This window comes from Drosophila erecta, unplaced genomic scaffold (genome assembly GCF_003286155.1).
Source record: "Drosophila erecta strain 14021-0224.00,06,07 unplaced genomic scaffold, DereRS2 tig00000298-arrow-arrow-pilon, whole genome shotgun sequence".
Lineage (NCBI taxonomy): Eukaryota > Metazoa > Arthropoda > Insecta > Diptera > Drosophilidae > Drosophila > Drosophila erecta.
Window position 1 is genome coordinate 926,404 of NW_020825219.1, and position 18,546 is coordinate 944,949.

At 37.0% G+C, this 18,546-nt stretch overlaps 1 pseudogene; it reads right to left on the reverse strand.

Moving 5' to 3' along the window:
* Positions 1–2,903: 2,903 nt before the first annotated feature.
* On the reverse strand, positions 2,904–5,663 carry LOC113564670 (annotated as a pseudogene).
* Positions 5,664–18,546: the final 12,883 nt, after the last annotated feature.

Here is an 18,546-nt window from a genome sequence, read left to right on the forward strand (position 1 = left end):
CTTGGTAGCGTGCCTCGCTAGCATGATATGGTTTGAAAATTTCGCATGCTTCTACGGCCGTGTCGCCATGACATATAGTTACCTTGTTCTCTTGTAAGATCTGGCATGGTTTTAGCAATGTCAAGCTTAACTTCACATCGAATGTTTGGGTATATGGTTATTCTTGTTATTCAACTTGTGGTGCTTCCACGTACAAGCATTGCATCTGTCGTTTCACCTCATTGCCTGTGCCAATCTAGCTTATTGCTGGGCTATGGTCTGGGCTACGGCTCCAGATATAATTTCTTGTCTGTAGTGTTATCTGTCGTAGTAGGAGGAAAGCCTTGTGTTTCTAAATCCCACCACTAATCCCAGCACTTTAGTCACTATCGTATTCGACTTTGATATTTCTATATTCACTTTCCCAACTCCTTGAGAATTGGTCGGCTTTCGAGACAACGAAATTACGTTGCGCAGGAAATAGAATGAAAGTTGACAAAGGTTTCACTAAAAAATAATTCTGGTTGATTTTAATAAAATAAACATTTTTTTGAGCCGTAGGAAATTAGTTTTTTTTGGGCTGTTTTTAACTTTTGCCCAATGTCCAGGCAGCGTTCTTCGGTCCCCGCGTGAAGAACCTTAATCGGTTTCTCCCGAGTGACCGAGTGTAGAGTCTTGTTTTACTCTACCGCAATATTTTGTTCTGATTTTTGGGAACAAGTTTACTAGTTAAAGCAAAGGCCCTAGATATCCATTATCGATCGTTCTAGATTGCACTGGTAATACCACTGCGAATTTAGAGAACTTGTCGATACACGTTTGGAATTTCTTCTTATCGGTCGAAAAAATATCAACGTGCCACATCTCGCCTATGTAAGTAGGCATGGGCGTTTCCCCGAGCTCTTGCTTTTTTGGGTGCCTGCCATACTTCGCCTTGGTACAGACCCTGCAATTTACAACCAGCTCTTTCGTTAAGCTGTCCTATTTTATTAAACAATTAGTTTATGTTGGAAGCTTGCCCGAGTGGGCAAGTCGCAGCGTATCGCGTACATTACTTAAATTTTTACGACCTCTTTAAGCACTTTTAGAATATTGCTCTTGTCAGCGAAACTGATCATGTGGTGGGTTTTGCTACGAAAAAACACTAAGCTTCGATTGAAACGTGCATCTTCTAGAACAATCTGATTTCTGAAGCAGTTTAATGGTTGCTCTGTTGCCTCGCCCGTGTATGTCAGCGAAAGCTCACCCTGAACAGTCGCAGCATCAGACTGTGGCTCCCTTTGTAAGGCTTATAGTGGATTTTTGAGTTATGACCGTTGATATACACTTTCCATCTTCTTATCTTCGAATTCGGATTCCGATCAGACACAGTAAAGGTTGGTGGTCTGTATAAATGTTGATATCGCGAGTGCCGTACAGATAGTTCTGCAATTTCCCTAACGCCCACACTATGGCCAACAATGTCTTTCGTTCGTGGCATAGTATGACTCATGTTGGCATCACATAGGCTCTTTAAAACCCAATCTATGTGCCTAGTATGGTCTTCTTCATTTAAAAAAAAAACACATTTTAAGCTCCTTTACGGGATTGATGTAGTTTTTCGTCGTGTCTATTAAAATTTGTAATTGCCTCCGATGCAACTGGCGTTCAATGAACGGCAGCCGGAAGCGTTCCCTAGAAAATATATCTGATCATTATCGTCGGATTCGTTATCTATTTCGGCGGTTCTGCACTCTTTGACGTCTTTGATCCGTCACGCGTGCAGATCCATGCCATTTCTGGCCTCGAATATTTTCGCCCCTGGCATAGGCAGACTGACCGCTTCCGAAGGCGGTGGGCTGCCTGTAATGTGCCCTAGTGGAGCCTCCATGGGCTCAGGTGACAGGGTAGGGCCATCGTTATGGACCGCATTATTTTGTGGGAACATATTTTTTTTCCTTGGCCTTCTTTGGCCTGCTATTTCTTCCCTGATTTTCCTGCGAACAGTTTTGGTGATTTCGCTGCCAGGAGGTGAATGCCTTTTCTTCCACAGCATACATTGTACGTAGCCGCAAATGCAGTGCGCTCCATGCTCGCCTTGGATTCCCTAGCCAATGCCAAGGCTGAGGGCAAATCCTTCCCTTGAGCTGGCCCTCAACGGTTTCATGATATCGGAAATGAACGCATAGAGTGCATAATTTCTGACCCCAGTATTGAACAGAGCAGCGCTGTCCGGTTCGTATGTCATAATGATTTTATTTGTCACTAGTGTCAACCGTTTTTCTACCTTGTTGTAGTACTGCATCAAGCTAAGTGCTTCTTGTCTGACCGTCGTAGATTCTCTAGAATTTAATGCCCTTAGTGCATTGGGAAAGCAGTATGCAAACTTCCAGGCCTTAAGAACAATCACGCCTTTTAAATATATTAAATTATTGCCTAGTTACACAAAATAAAAAACTAGAGGGAAATGTTCACGACGTTTTAAGGATTATATTTAAATAAAATCGTAAGCTCCAATCACTCTAAACGCTGTTTCCAAGAAAGCTTGTATAACTATATACTATATATACTATCTAGTATATAACAATATAGTAGAGCCAAAATACTACGTCGAAGTCTTTTTTTTTTTTTTTTTGGATTGGGATCGCATGTTATTGGTTCAGTGCGTACGAAAAATATTACTACAAAGGTAATAGCAACAAAAAGTTTTCCTATAAAAATGCAACTTCTTTCCCATCTGCAAATTGCCATCCCTTCTGTCCAAAAACGCCATGGTCCAATATTTGGTTGAAATAGATACCAGTTTCCCATGTAATCTTCCATAGAGTTTAAAAAGCGAAGCTTGCCGGAGTGATATATTTTTTATCGGTATTTTTCAGAGAAAATGTTTTCCCGTTTTACAAACAGTAAGCACTTTATAACATTGAATTATTATTATTATAACATTAAAATATATATATTATTCCAAATGAAGATAATGAGAAAACGAATATTATTGTTTGATAACTATTTCCAAGATAGGCCGTTCCAGGTGGCATTTTAAATTCATTGGGACTGCAATTATTGGCATAGCATCTGCATCAAAGTCACTGATATAATTGCAACGACAATGTATTCCAAAATATAAACTTTTGTTCATTTCAGGCATGCAAGCAAAGTTTTGCCAACTTGGTTCAGGCCGATCATAATTCCAAATTCGACAACTACGTATGTCTGTGGTAAAAGTAAAAAAAGCTCCAGAGTGGTAAAAGTTATCCCAAGGTTCAGATAAATTAGCAGCGCGAAGATAAATATACACCGGTCGAGATTTCTCACAGCGATTCCTTAGCAATAAAGTGGTTGGTTGTAGGATTCTAGCTCTCACTAGACAAGTAGAGCCTTCTCTTTCCATATCAATTAGTTTTGGTATATTAGTCATCCGTATTAGTACGCAATAATCTATATCCGCTTGGGTAAAAGTAATTCCGAGAACTGAATGTCCATATAGCTCAGTTCGATACATACGAACTTCTAATGGAGTATACACACAATCATGAATGACGTTTTCGACATCTTCCTCAGGGTCGTCAAAGTCTATTCCACGATTAGAGAACTGTCGTGATGGCTCCTCATTTAATAGATCACCTGCCGAAAAATTCATTTTCAATTTTGAAATATATTGAAATGGTTCGGCAACCTCTTCAGATTTTTTCCAAATATTATTTATTGTATATGCATTAACTACGAGTACTTGAGTGTGGGACTCCTGCTCTGGATACCACCAATATGGGCTCTGCTTGTGACTTCGTATAGAAATAAGAACTTCGTCAGTTCGAAGTCGTCGTTTTAATTCTTCAAGAAGTTTGTCAGTAAAAACAAGCGTATGCATAGAGTCGGCAGATTCAAATTCTATGTTTCTATCTTGGTCTAAGTCAAAACTTTCCATACGCATAGTAAAAGTTGATCGCTCTATTAGTTTTGGACCTTCCTCAGGATGAAGACGGCGTGCTGTGCCCATTCCCATATAAAATAGACAGCTGCTTAACTTCCAATGAGCATGTAACCAGTTATTAATATGCTCTAAACCTTGAGGTTTTAGAGTGGACATTTGTTCAAGTCTATTTCTAAAGTTATCAATGTTTAGACAGGATTGAGATTCTGCGCGACATTGAGATTTCGGTATGTATTCCCACTCTGAATTAAATTTGTTAAGAATGTCGCACAGTTCATTTACCATTGTTTCATAGTAACTATCCATTAAAGTGTTAAGTTCATTACTATTAATTATTAACTTAAAGGTGGATGAAATTAATTGTAGCATTCTTGCAACTTCCATGTCATCAAGTGGTTCCAAAGTCAAAATAATCCGATTTGCTTGCGAGCTGGACTGTTGTTTGTGGTTCATATACGTAAAGTGTATCAATAAAGTTAAGAAGACGTCCTTTTGACTTAATTAACTTCGCTACTTGATATAATAATAAGAAAGCTTTTTGCCAATCTGCATATTCAAGCCAATGCCGTGCCTGGGATAGGGCTCCTTTTACAGTGTTATCTGAACCATCCATTTCCAATCGACGAACCTCTACAGTTATTGTAACGTCGTCACATACAGAAAAATGATCGCATATCTATTATAAGGGTAAGAAAAATATTTAAAACTTTGTTGGAAGCATAACAACATTTTAATAGTCAAAGTATAATAATTAAAAATATAGATTATAATTAAAAGCATATGTGATAAAATCGTTAATTAAGCATCCAGTATCAGGACGGGATAAAGTCCTATTTAACTAGTTTAATATTCGGAGTTACAGTATATAGTGGCAAACAGTGCTACTTGGTATAAATTAGGAGGAGCTAGAAAATTCCTCCAAATGACTGCCTTCTGCCAGTTACTTAACAAATAAGCAGACGTAACAGATAGTGGAGAATATAAAATGGGCATCCACATCAAGGTACAAAGCTAGACCATGAAGCGAGCAAATGGTAAAACTAAAGACAAGAATTACCACGCTCTGTCGAATATGGGATTCATCTGCTATAACCACAAGTGTTCTTATGTTCTGTTATGAACTATTTATCGTTCTGCGTTCTGCTCGCTAGCTCGCCACGCCACCGACGCCAAAATCGAGGCTGCCACCGTGGCAGGTTGGGTGAAAGAGATGGCAGAGGGCTTGTTTCAAGTCCTGGTTCGCCACACAGAATTTGGTTGGAATAACACACAAAATTAGAGAGCTAGCAGCTGCGACAAAAAAAAAAAATAAAAAATAAAAGTTCTTTGGTGACTCCATAAAATCAATTAGCTACTTAATATTTATTAAATAAATATGTCATTTTTTTATATTATGTACTAGCTTTGAGGGTTATTATTTTGAGCTATTTGATTGATATTTACCAAGTTCAAATAGTAATTCTGCTAGACATTGCAAATGAAAGATAGTCTTCTGACTTCAAAACGAATGGTCTTGTGACCATTGTGTCTTTATATCCTTTACTCGTAGAGTAAAATGGTGAACTATATTTTGTGAAAACTATGTAACATTCAGAAGGAAACGTTTCCGACCATATAAAGTATATATATTCTTGATCAGGATCGATAGCCGTGTTGATCTGGCCATGTCCGTCAATCCGTCTGTCTGTCCGTATAAACGCCTCCATTCTTAACAGCAATTAAGACTCCAAATCCCAACCTGGAGGGACGATCGTGGCATCCGATGTTCAGGCATGTAGTGACCAACTTAACTTTACACTGCAATAACTCTTCAAGACACCCTCGCCCTAAATTATAGCAGCTATTGTGTAACCCAAAAAGTGAGAGAATTGTCTTAGACCAATCAGGACAGAATATGATCGTACGATGGTTTAAACCCAGTTCGCTCCAAGAAGAGGCCACGAGGCGACATAACCTTCAGCCAACAAGTTACGCAACCGGCCACCTGCCGAATGATAACTGGCCAAATATATTGGAAGGCTAGAGCTCGTCCAGATTATTCAGCTGTGTAGAAGTTTAGACGACCGGATCGGATTTAATTATATTTGGACATCATCAACGTTACGCAAGGAAGATCATCTCCTATGACCAACGGAGGTCTAACTTTGTGATTCCGTCTTATCGCAGCGCAGCGATAGACTCCTAAGGTCCTAGGGTCCTTAGGTCCTAAGGTCTTACCGCTGCAGTGAACTTGGGCCCAACTTTACGCACATCATGGAGTGGATATTTAAGGTCGTGAGTACCACCAAACAACAATGATAAAAAACCTTATTATGAATTACCTATATTAAAATTCCACAAAATGCCACTCGAACGTCTAAATAAAATAAGATCTGCATTTGACTAAAGATTGTATAATTTTATATTCAATTACCTATAACTATTTACTTTACTTTATACTTACTTTTTACTTTACTTTTATATACTTTATTTTACTCACTAAAAATAAACGAAAATGAAGAGTTACAAAATGACTAGGATAATATGCGTAGGTTAAAATTTGTTAGTTTGTAAAAGAGATTTAATGGAACCACTTACTAAACTGAATTTATATAAATGGAATTATGATTGAAGATATATTGCAAAAGAATGAATTGTGAATAAATAGATTTAATGGTTTGTCAAGTACTTATGTTGAACACTTTCTTAAATATGTGGTAGAGTTATTTTGAACTTGGCCAAGGGACAATGTAAATATTTTAAGTAGCATTGTCATGGTAGGGAGGGTAAAGACTTAGGGAATTATTAACATCCAAAATTCCCAATACTTATCAGAATCCGAAGCTTATCTTCACACGTGTCGGCGTGTATCAGTATTATCAATATAAAGCCATTTCTTTTATTACAGTTATAGACGTGTAAACATGGAGTTCACTAACGCCGAAATTCGCGCTATTTTAAAGTTTTCCTTCGTTAAAGGCAAATCCGCCAGAGAAACGTTCCGTGAGATTAATGGTGTTTTGGGGGATGGTACTCTATCACTTCGAACCGCGGAGGAATGGTTTCGACGATTCAGAGCCGGTGAAAACGACACCATGGATAAGCCAGCCGGCGGAAGACCTGTGACGACAAATACCGATCAAATCATGGAATACATCGAGTTAGACCGGCATGTGGCATCTCGTGACATCGCCCAGGAGATGGGAGTTAGTCACCAAACCATTTTAAACCATCTGCAGAAGGCTGGATACAAAAAAAAGCTTGATGTTTGGGTGCCGCATGATTTGACGCAAAAAAACCTTCTGGACCGAATCAACGCCTGCGATATGCTGCTGAAACGGAACGAACTCGACCCATTCTTGAAGCGGATGGTGACTGGCGACGAAAAATGGATCACATACGACAATATCAAGCGAAAACGGTCGTGGTCGAAGGCCGGTGAATCGTCCCAAACAGTGGCCAAGCCGGGATTGACGGCCAGGAAGGTTTTGCTGTGTGTTTGGTGGGATTGGAAGGGAATCATCCACTATGAGCTACTCCCATATGGCCAGACGCTTAATTCTACCATCTACTGCGAACAACTGGACCGCTTGAAGCAGGCGATCGACCAGAAGCGTCCAGAATTGGCCAACAGGAAGGGTGTAGTGTTCCACCAGGACAACGCCAGACCACACACTTCGTTGATGACTCGTCAGAAGCTAAGGGAGCTCGGATGGGAGGTTTTATCGCATCCACCATATAGCCCGGACATAGCGCCAAGTGATTACCACCTGTTCCTGTCCATGGCGAATGCCCTTGGTGGTGTAAAGTTGAACTCAAAAGAGGCTTGTGAAAAGTGGCTGTCCGAGTTCTTCGCAAATAAGGAGGGGGCTTCTACGAGGGAGGTATTATGAAGTTGCCATCTAGATGGAAACAGATTATCGAACAAAACGGCGCATATTTGAATAAAGAGCAAAAAAGCGGAAGGGAGATATTTTCCAACCTATTATTTTCATAAGTGCAAATAGTAATTCTGTTAGACATTGCAAATAAAAGAGTCTTCCGACTTCAAAGCGAATGGTTTTGTGACCATTGTGTCTTTATATCCGTTACTCGTAGAGTAAAATGGTGAACTATATTTTGTGAAAAGTATGTAACATTCAGAAGGAAACGTTTCCGACCATATAAAGTATATATATTCTTGATCAGGATCAATAGCCGAGTTGATCTAGCCATATCTGTCAATCCGTCCGTCTGTCCGTATAACCGCTTCCATTCTTAACAGCAATTATTACATATTAAATAAATATGTAATTTTTTTATATTATGTACTAGCTTTGAGGGTTATTATTTTGAGCTATTTGATTGATATTTACCAAGTTCAAATAGTAATTCTGCTAGACATTGCAAATAAAAGATAGTCTTCTGACTTCAAAACGAATGGTCTTGGGACCATTGTGTCTTTATATCCTTTACTCGTAGAGTAAAATGGTGAACTATATTTTGTGAAAACTATGTAACATTCAGAAGGAAACGTTTCCGACCATATAAAGTATATATATTCTTGATCAGGATCGATAGCCGTGTTGATCTGGCCATGTCCGTCAATCCGTCTGTCTGTCCGTATAAACGCCTCCATTCTTAACAGCAATTAAGACTCCAAATCCCAACCTGGAGAGACGATCGTGTCTTTATATTATGTACATACCTGGAAAAACAGGTATGTTCACAGTTAAGTATCTCTGGCTTTAATCAAGTCTCTGTGAACACAATGGTATAGGATGCAATGGAAAGGCCATCAGAATTCAATACGCAAGCCTATTGTATTTTGATAGGAGATAATACTACTAGATGTTAGTTTATTGAAAAAGAGGATGAAGAAGTAGAAGGGGAGGCAGTGGTCTGGCCAGGTGATGGAAGTTTAGTTCCCAATTCCCCTTTTCTCCTATTTTTATATCAAATATCATTCAGCTATTTTATTCAGCTTTCATAGATGTTACGTCGCCCTATCAGTGCCCGTGTCCTGGAAGAGGACTAGGGACAAGGAAGAGGCATCCGATGCTCAGGCATGTAGTGAACAACTTAACTTTACACTGCAATAACTCTTCAAGACACCCTCGCCCTAAATTATAGCAGCTATTGTGTAACCCAAAAAGTGAGAGAATTGTCTTAGACCAATCAGGACAGAATATGATCGTACGATGGTTTAAACCCAGTTCGCTCCAAGAAGAGGCCACGAGGCGACATAACCTTCAGCCAACAAGTTACGCAACCGGCCACCTGCCGAATGATAACTGGCCAAATATATTGGAAGGCTAGAGCTCGTCCAGATTATTCAGCTGTGTAGAAGTTTAGACGACCGGATCGGATTTAATTATATTTGGACATCATCAACGTTACGCAAGGAAGATCATCTCCTATGACCAACGGAGGTCTAACTTTGTGATTCCGTCTTATCGCAGCGCAGCGATAGACTCCTAAGGTCCTAGGGTCCTTAGGTCCTAAGGTCTTACCGCTGCAGTGAACTTGGGCCCAACTTTACGCACATCATGGAGTGGATATTTAAGGTCGTGAGTACCACCAAACAACAATGATAAAAAACCTTATTATGAATTACCTATATTAAAATTCTACAAAATGCCACTCGAACGTCTAAATAAAATAAGATCTGCATTTGACTAAAGATTGTATAATTTTATATTCAATTACCTATAACTATTTGCTTTTTACTTTACTTTTATATACTTTATTTTACTCACTAAAAATAAACGAAAATGAAGAGTTACAAAATGACTAGGATAATATGCGTAGGTTAAAATTTGTTAGTTTGTAAAAGAGATTTAATGGAACCACTTACTAAACTGAATTTATATAAATGGAATTATGATTGAAGATATATTGCAAAAGAATGAATTGTGAATAAATAGATTTAATGGTTTGTCAAGTACTTATGTTGAACACTTTCTTAAATATGTGGTAGAGTTATTTTGAACTTGGCCAAGGGACAATGTAAATATTTTAAGTAGCATTGTCATGGTAGGGAGGGTAAAGACTTAGGGAATTATTAACATCCAAAATTCCCAATACTTATCAGAATCCGAAGCTTATCTTCACACGTGTCGGCGTGTATCAGTATTATCAATATAAAGCCATTTCTTTTATTAATCGATAGTCCAGTTTGGAATATTGTTTTTGAGTAAGACTAACTTATTAAAATGTAGTAGCGTTTCGTACTATCCTAAGCTAAAAGAACCCCGACCTACGGCGAGCTAGACCCGAGCATAGCAAGAGTGCGCATCCCTAGCGAAGGAAGTACAAGGTCCTCTTTATTAGTAATTACCACCCACTATTAAAAGACCAACTAGTTAAAAATCTGTCGAACTACGTACCCTACAGGAATTAGGTTGCCAGCGTAAGTTCGTCGTATTTGGTGGTGAGATATTGGTAAGCCTCACACCTCCCCAACATAAAGAGAATAAATGTTAAACGTGGCTGTAAAAATAATTAAATTCGTACCGTTCTTCAGTCATCATTCCTCACTGCCCCACAAGTTTAGCTGGTAGCTTGATCGTAAAACGATCGGGCAATGTTTCGGAAACATTCCCTCCCCATCACACGTCCGTTTGCCAAAGAATCATCGCTGGCCGCGCAATACGATCCCCTTATGTCAAGGTTGTCCGTCAAACGTTATGTTATCATTTCTGGCCTACTCCACTTCTCCCCTCAGCACCACCCATGTGAAAATATTAACCTACTCATTTTGTTGTAGTTAAATTAATATTATTCCTTATTGGTTAATATATTGCTGGCTTCTGCCACGAATAATACAAAATGCTCTACCAATAAAACAATTGTCTTAGCGGAGAGTATCGAATTTCATCACCGGACAACGGTGCACACGTCAACAAAAATGTTTGGCTATTCACGACTATAAACATCGCTCTGATGGCTCTTGTTTTTGCATATCAAAAACAAGACTGATACTCGACGCTGGAAGTTATATTTATTTTTACCGGTATTGAACATCTAATATACATATACATATAATAACCAGTTCGCGGTTGCAAGTTTTGAAAGAAATATAAGTTTTTATTTCAAGATAATAATACAACTTTGAATCGGAGTCAATTCACGTCTTAATGGTATAGTGGATGAATTAGAACTAAATCTGGAGTGTGAGTTGAACGCTTAGCAAACCCTTGGTCGACTTTGTTTATATGAACTTGAAGGCTCTCCTCTTTATTCAAATGGGTTGCGCTCTTTAAGAGAGTTGCTCATGGAAAATTACCAGGATTTGTGCTGCGTAAGCTATTTGGTTGCTTAGTGGGAATAACGAATTTCGGCATCGGCGGATGTTTATGTTTATGAATCAATTGTTTAAGTTGAAGTGTGTTGCTGGGCAAATGGATTGGGTGGGTGTGATCAAGTGGTACATATGTACTGTGTGTGTGTGGCGTGTTTGTGTGACAAAGTGTTATACTATGGTACATATGCTACTTCCCCATCCTTAAGAAATTAGCCTGTCCTCAGGCGGATAATTTAGGATACAACACAGGATTTACATTATTTTCTATTTCTGTTACATCATTGTTTATAATATTTGATTCAATAGGAGTGGGAACTTGTCTTTTGAATTTGATTATAATTTTCTTAGCTATATTCTTATATTTGTAGATATAATAGAATATTATTATGACAACTAAAACTATTAAAATAGTAAATGTGATTATTTGAAATTTATTATTTGCTTATTATGGATTTCAAAAATATCTTTAGCTTGTATATAAAAAAAGGGCTTTTAATTTAGTGATATTGTTATTGACATAAATCGTTTGTGTGTAATCTAACATAGTGTTTGATATTGAGATGTCTCGATTTGTATGGAACATTTAAAAGCTTTTATTATGTTGTCTCCCTCTATTATTATATCTCTACTTACGCAATTTTGGTTAAGTATGGTTTTTGGTAAGTTCCAAGTTAATATTATATTAGGGTCGACATAATTGATTTAATTTTTTTTATGAGTTTTTACATATCTGCATTCTGCATTAAATTGGTTAAGTATGCCCGTTAAGCATTTGTTTATTATTAAAGTTTTTGAAGATGCCAAATAAGTTTGATAAATAATCAAACATAATAATAATAATAATCGAACATAAAATTTATTTTGTACATTTTCTATTAAAATGTTTTGATTACTATCTGGATATGGAATTATTGTAAAGATTGGGGTTTTAATTATTTCTTTTGGAATATGGGAAAATATTAGAACTTCATTTGTATCAGTTTTCATCCAAGTGGAAGTTTTAATATGTAGAAGTTTTTCTGGGCTTATATTTGTTAGATAATCATGTTTTAGTAATTTAAGATTAAAAATGCCAAGTCTTGTTAACTGCATTCCAAGTTCAATATCTTCTACATACTCAGTAAACTGTTGTAAATTAAATAATAAAATTTTTAATCTTTGATCGCTTTCATGTAATGCACTTAATAAATTTATTAATGTTATGCCTTCATTTACTGTTTTTGTGACTTCGTTGAGTTCATTAGCTTGGACGCTGTTTTCGGACAAATTTTGAATTGTATATTCTAGCTCTTCTTTATCTGCTTGATCTAAGGTTCCAAAAAGGTATTTATAAATTGTGCCCATAAAATTAGCTAAGCCGCGTTTGCTGCTCCTTGCTATTCTAATGCCATTCATTTCTCTTTTTAATTTCTCTAATAAATATTGAATTTGGGATAAAGTTTTATATTCTTCTGATTGTTTTACTAAGATATCATATGTTTTTTCTATTTTTGTAATTTTTACAGATAAGTAGTGATACTCGTAATTGATTGGTAAACTTATTGATCCAGTATTAAATAATAGGTTGGAAAATATCTCCCTTCCGCTTTTTTGCTCTTTATTCAATGCCTTATAAAAAGTGTTACAGTGATCGGATTTAGTTCAAATATGCGCCGTTTTGTTCGATAATCTGTTTCCATCTAGATGGCAACTTCATAATACCTCCCTCGTAGAAGCCCCCCTCCTTATTTGCGAAGAACTCGGACAGCCACTTTTCACAAGCCTCTTTTGAGTTCAACTTTACACCACCAAGGGCATTCGCCATGGCGCTATGTCCGGGCTATATGGTGGATGCGATAAAACCTCCCAACCGAGCTCCCTTAGCTTCTGACGTCATCAACGAAGTGTGTGGTCTGGCGTTGTCCTGGTGGAACACTACACCCTTCCTGTTGGCCAATTCTGGACGCTTCTGGTCGATCGCCTGCTTCAAGCGGTCCAGTTGTTCGCAGTAGATGGTAGAATTAAGCGTCTGGCCATATGGGAGCAGCTCATAGTGGATGATTCCCTTCCAATCCCACCAAACACACAGCAAAACCTTCCTGGCCGTCAATCCCGGATTGGCCACTGTTTGGGACGATTAACCGGCCTTCGACCACGACCGTTTTCGCTTGATATTGTCGTATGTGATCCATTTTTCGTCGCCAGTCACCATCCGCTTCATGAATGGGTCGAGTTCGTTCCGTTTCAGCAGCATATCGCAGGCGTTGATTCGGTCCAGAAGGTTTTTTTGCGTCAAATCATGCGGCACCCAAACATCAAGCTTTTTTTTGTATCCAGCCTTCTGCAGATGGTTTAAAATGGTTTGGTGACTAACTCCCATCTCCTGGGCGATGTCACGAGATGCCACATGCCGGTCTAACTCGATGTATTCCATGATTTGATGGGTATTTGTCGTCACAGGTCTTCCGCCGGCTGGCTTATCCATGGTGTCGTTTTCACCGGCTCTGAATCGTCGAAACCATTCCTCCGCGGTTCGAAGTGATAGAGTACCATCCCCCAAAACACCATTAATCTCACGGAACGTTTCTCTGGCGGATTTGCCTTTAACGAAGGAAAACTTTAAAATAGCGCGAATTTCGGCGTTAGTGAACTCCATGTTTACACGTCTATAACTGTTGAACGCAATATCCAAACTAATCATGCATAGCGTCGTTTTGTAGGTTATGTCAAGACCTTTCAAATTATGTATAGTATTGCGAGCGTATAGATACGAGCTCTGTAGCGCTTTGTACATAGCCGCGAAATTCAAAAGACAAAAAGGCGGAAGGGAGATATTTGCCAAACTAATATAAGGTAACCATTTTTGGGTTGAATTGGGTTAACTTCAAGATTTTGTCCTTGGACATGTTGGATAAAACATAATAGAATATAGTAAAGGATCATAAAAAATTGTGTAATTATGTTGGATTGCCTTTGTCGTTTTGGGTTGTGCTGGAATTATTGTTATATTTAGTTTCATTAATTTTCTTTTTCTTTTTATATTTTGATTTATAGTGGGTTATTTTCCTGCCTCTGTTTTTCTATTCATAATGTTATTCGTCAATCTGTGTAATTTCTTCTGTCTTTTTATATGGGTTTGTTGTCTGATTTTACTAATGGTGCTTGTCTATATCTGGTATCTACTTCATAACTATGTCTATTTTCGTTTAATTTATTTATTTTATTAATTTTCTCTTGCTGGGTGTCATGTGCAGGTGTTCCTGCATATATAAAAATATCTGCTGGTGTTTTACCTGTTGTATTATGTTTAATTGTATGGTTATAAACATAGAGTAGGGTTTCAAATTTTGTTATTTTATTCTCTGGGTCGGACTCAGTGCTTATTCTTATTCTTATTCTTAACTTTTCGTTGACAGTTTTATGAAATCTCTCAATGTCAGAAATTCCATTTTTACTTGTTGTGACGTTAATGTGAACATTTTCGGACTTTAGCCATAAATGCAATGCAGGACACATAAATGCTGAGTCTTTATCGGCTTTTATTTCGGACGGTTTTCCCATTTCATTAAAAATTTTAAGTACAGCTCTTTTTGCTTCGAGCCAATCCCTAGAGCTGACTTCAATTAAGGCGGCATATTTGGAATAAACGTCAATACATGACAGAAATGTTTTATTATCGATTAAATAAAAATCGATAACATATTTTTCTCTAGGATTGAAAATTTCTGGCGTTAACTCGTAATTTAATTTAGTGTCTCTATGTTCTGTATTGCACATGTTACATACTTCACATTCGTTGATAATGTTCTGTATTAACTTTTGATAGTCTGGGTAGTAGTATATTTTTTTTTAAATTTTGGTTTGTTTTTCTATACCTGGATGTAAGAGTTCTCTGTGGGTTTTTATTATTACTTCTTTAAATTCTGAATATGTTTCAATATCTATTAATTTACTGGTTGCTCTCATAACTTTAGTTATGTTGTTCGGACTGACAATTTCTAAGAAGGCGTTTTGAAATGTAAGGAAATCTATTTCATTATGAAAATAAATTACGCAATTTTTTGTACACAAATATTCTTTTTATGAAAATATTTTCTTATTTCTGTATTGTTATTATCGTCTTTGACAAATTCTATTTGTCTATTATAGTAGTTTATTGGTCTTTCCGTAAAGGAAATGTAATTTTGGTTATCTTCTTGGCTACTATGTACGGTAGCAGCTGAAGTGGGAGATTCGCCGTAGAAGTTTTCTTTTTTTACACGTGAAAGTGCGTCGGCGACATGGTTTTCTTTTCCTGGTACATATTTTATATAGTAATCAAACTCATTTAGTCTGATTTTCCATCTTTGGAGTTTCATGTTTGGTTCCTTGATATTATCGAGCCAAACTAAAGGTTGATGATCACTAAGGATCTGAAATTTACGACCAAAAAGATAGGACCTGAAGTATTTAGTGGCCCAGACAATAGCTAAGAGATCTTTTTCTATTGCTGAATAATTAAGTTCATGTTCATTGAGAGTACGGCTAGCGTAACAACCGGGTTTACGATCCTGTGATAATACAGCACCTAGAGCGGCATTGCTTGCATCTGTGGTTAATGAGAATTTTTTTTCGAAATTTGGGTAAATTAATATTGGTTCGGACATAATTAAAAATTTTAATTTTTCGAAGATATTTTTCGATATCTTTAGAATTTATAACAGAACATTTTTTTAGTTTTTGTGTTATGGGTTTAGCAATTTTTGCAAAGTTAGGCATAAATTTACGGTAGAAACCGCAAAGTCCTAAAAATGATTTTATTTCTTTATTAGTTTTAGGTAATGGGAATTTCTGTATGGCTTCTATTTTATTTGGGTTGGGCTTTATGCCTTCAGTAGTTACAATGTGTCCTAAGAACTCTGTTTCTCTTTTCATAAATTCACATTTGTCTAGTTGTAACTTTAGATTAGCTTCTTGTAATTTAGCAAATACTTTACGTAGAGATAACAAGTGTTCTTCCAATGAAGTGGAAAAAACTATTATATTGTTAATACAACGTGTAGTGTACGAAGTTCGATAGATTTTTAACTAGTTGGTCTTTTAATAGTGGGTGGTAATTACTAATAAAGAGGACCGTGTACTTCCTTCGCTAGGGATGCGCACTCTTGCACTATTGCTATATTCAAAAGTGAACTACCGATTAATAAAAGAAATGGCTTTATATTGATACTAATGATACACGCCGACACGTGTGAAGATAAGCTACAGATTCTGATACGTATTGGGAATTTTGGATGTTAATAATTCCCTAAGTCTTTACCCTCCCTACCATGACAATGCTACTTTAAATATTTACATTGTCCCTTGGCCAAGTTCAAAATAACTCTACCACATATTTAAGAAAGTGTTCAACATAAGTACTCGACAAACCATTAAATCTATTTATTCACAATTCATTCTTTTTCAATATATCTTCAATCATAATTCCATTTATATAAATTCAGTTTAGTAAACGTTTCCATTAAATCTCTTTTACAAACTAACAATTTTTAATCTACGCATAATTATCCTAGTCATTCTCTAACTCTTCATTTTTGTTTATATTCAGTGGGTAAAATAAAGTATATAAAAGTAAAGTACAATGCAAATAGTTATAAGCAATTGAATATAAAATTAACAAATATAATTATATAATCTTTAGTCAAATGCAGATATTATTTTATTTAGACGTTCGAGTGGCATTTTGTTAGATTTTTAATATAGGTAATTTATAATAAGATTTATATCATTGTTGTTTGTAGTACTCACGACCTTAAATATCCACTCCATGATGTGCGTAAAGTTGGGCCCAAGTTCACGTTGACATTGTCGAGCTGTAGGAATATCCTGTTTAAATATCCCACTCTTGTTTTATGAGATTGGATATATATATATAACTAGTTATATTTCACGTGTATGTGCAGTTTAAATGGGCAGCGTCAAAAATTGTGAGCGTTCGCCACGAAGTTTAATCCGATAATGATCTAAGCTCTGGGAAGCTGCATGCTGGTGGTCGCTGTTATAACTTTTCTTTCCCTAACTGTATAATCGTACGATCATATTCTGTCCTGATTGGTCTAAGACAATTCTCTCGCTTTTTGTTTTACACAAAAGCTGCTATAATTTAGGGCGAGGGTGTCTTGAAGAGTTATTGCAGTGTAAAGTTAAGTTGGTCACTACACCCACAGATAAGGGTAACGAGACTATTTCAAGGAAGCCTTATCTGAAGAAACTCCTTGTTTTCTAGCTTGTATATCCTTCAAATGGAATACTCCTAATTTCTTTCCTCTCTCATCCTCTAATTCATAGTAGTACGAGCTACGTTTCTTATAAACTTTAGCTGGGATAAATACGGGTGCCAATTTACTACTGAATTTCTTTACGGCATTACTTTGTGTAAAGTTTCTAGCATAAACGAAATCGCCATTTTTAAATTCTATCTGCCGTGTGCGTAGGTTGTATCTATTCGCGTTTTCTTCATGGGATCGGTTTAGGTTCAGTTTAGCTTGCCGTCTCTGCAGTTCTAAAGCCTCCGGTTTAGATAACCGAGTGTCGTCCGCTAACATATTTAGCGTACGCAGGAGACTATAGTCCTTGCCGTTAAGGATCATATTTTGTCCAAATGTCAGAAAGTAAGGTGACGAACCTGTGCTTCTATGTAACGACGATCTTAAAGATCCGCTAATAGCGTCTAAGTTGTCATCCCAATTTGTGTGATCTTTCCCTATATATGAGGTAAGGTTATCCATGAGTTGAGCCTGTTGTTGGCTAACAGTAAACTGTATAAAGTTCATCAACTCTGGTTGAGTACTAAGATCCATACTGGAATTCGTTGGAGGTTCTGTTAAGATCCTATCAAAATTTCCTCTGTAAGTATTTCTTGTAGACACTCCTCGTCTAGGAGGTGTACCTCGGATCCTGCCTGATCTGGTATTTCTCCTTAATGGGAAAATATCATTATTATCTTGACATTCGCTTACGCCGGATGTGCCAGCTGTTGCAGCATCTAATTCAGCGAACAGAGTGTTATTAGATTGAGATAAATTCGATTCGTTGCAATCTGCATTGCAAATTGGACATGTTTGTGTGCTTTTTAAGTGGTTTATAATGCACTTTTTATGAAATGTATGCCTGCACGATGTTGTTGCTGACAAAACGGTTGGTGCTAAGATTTCTTTACATATGGCACAGCTATTTTCAACGCCTTGTGAAACTTCAACTGCATTACCTGCACTATTCTTCGCTGCCTTATTATTGTTGTTAAGATATGTTGTAATTATTTGGTTTGACTTTCTTTATGTCGATCACTTCTATCAGAATCTTAGTTGTATCTCTAATTGTTAGTGGATTGTAGCTGGACTATTGCCTCATGCTTTTATTTACTTGAAAATCGGAC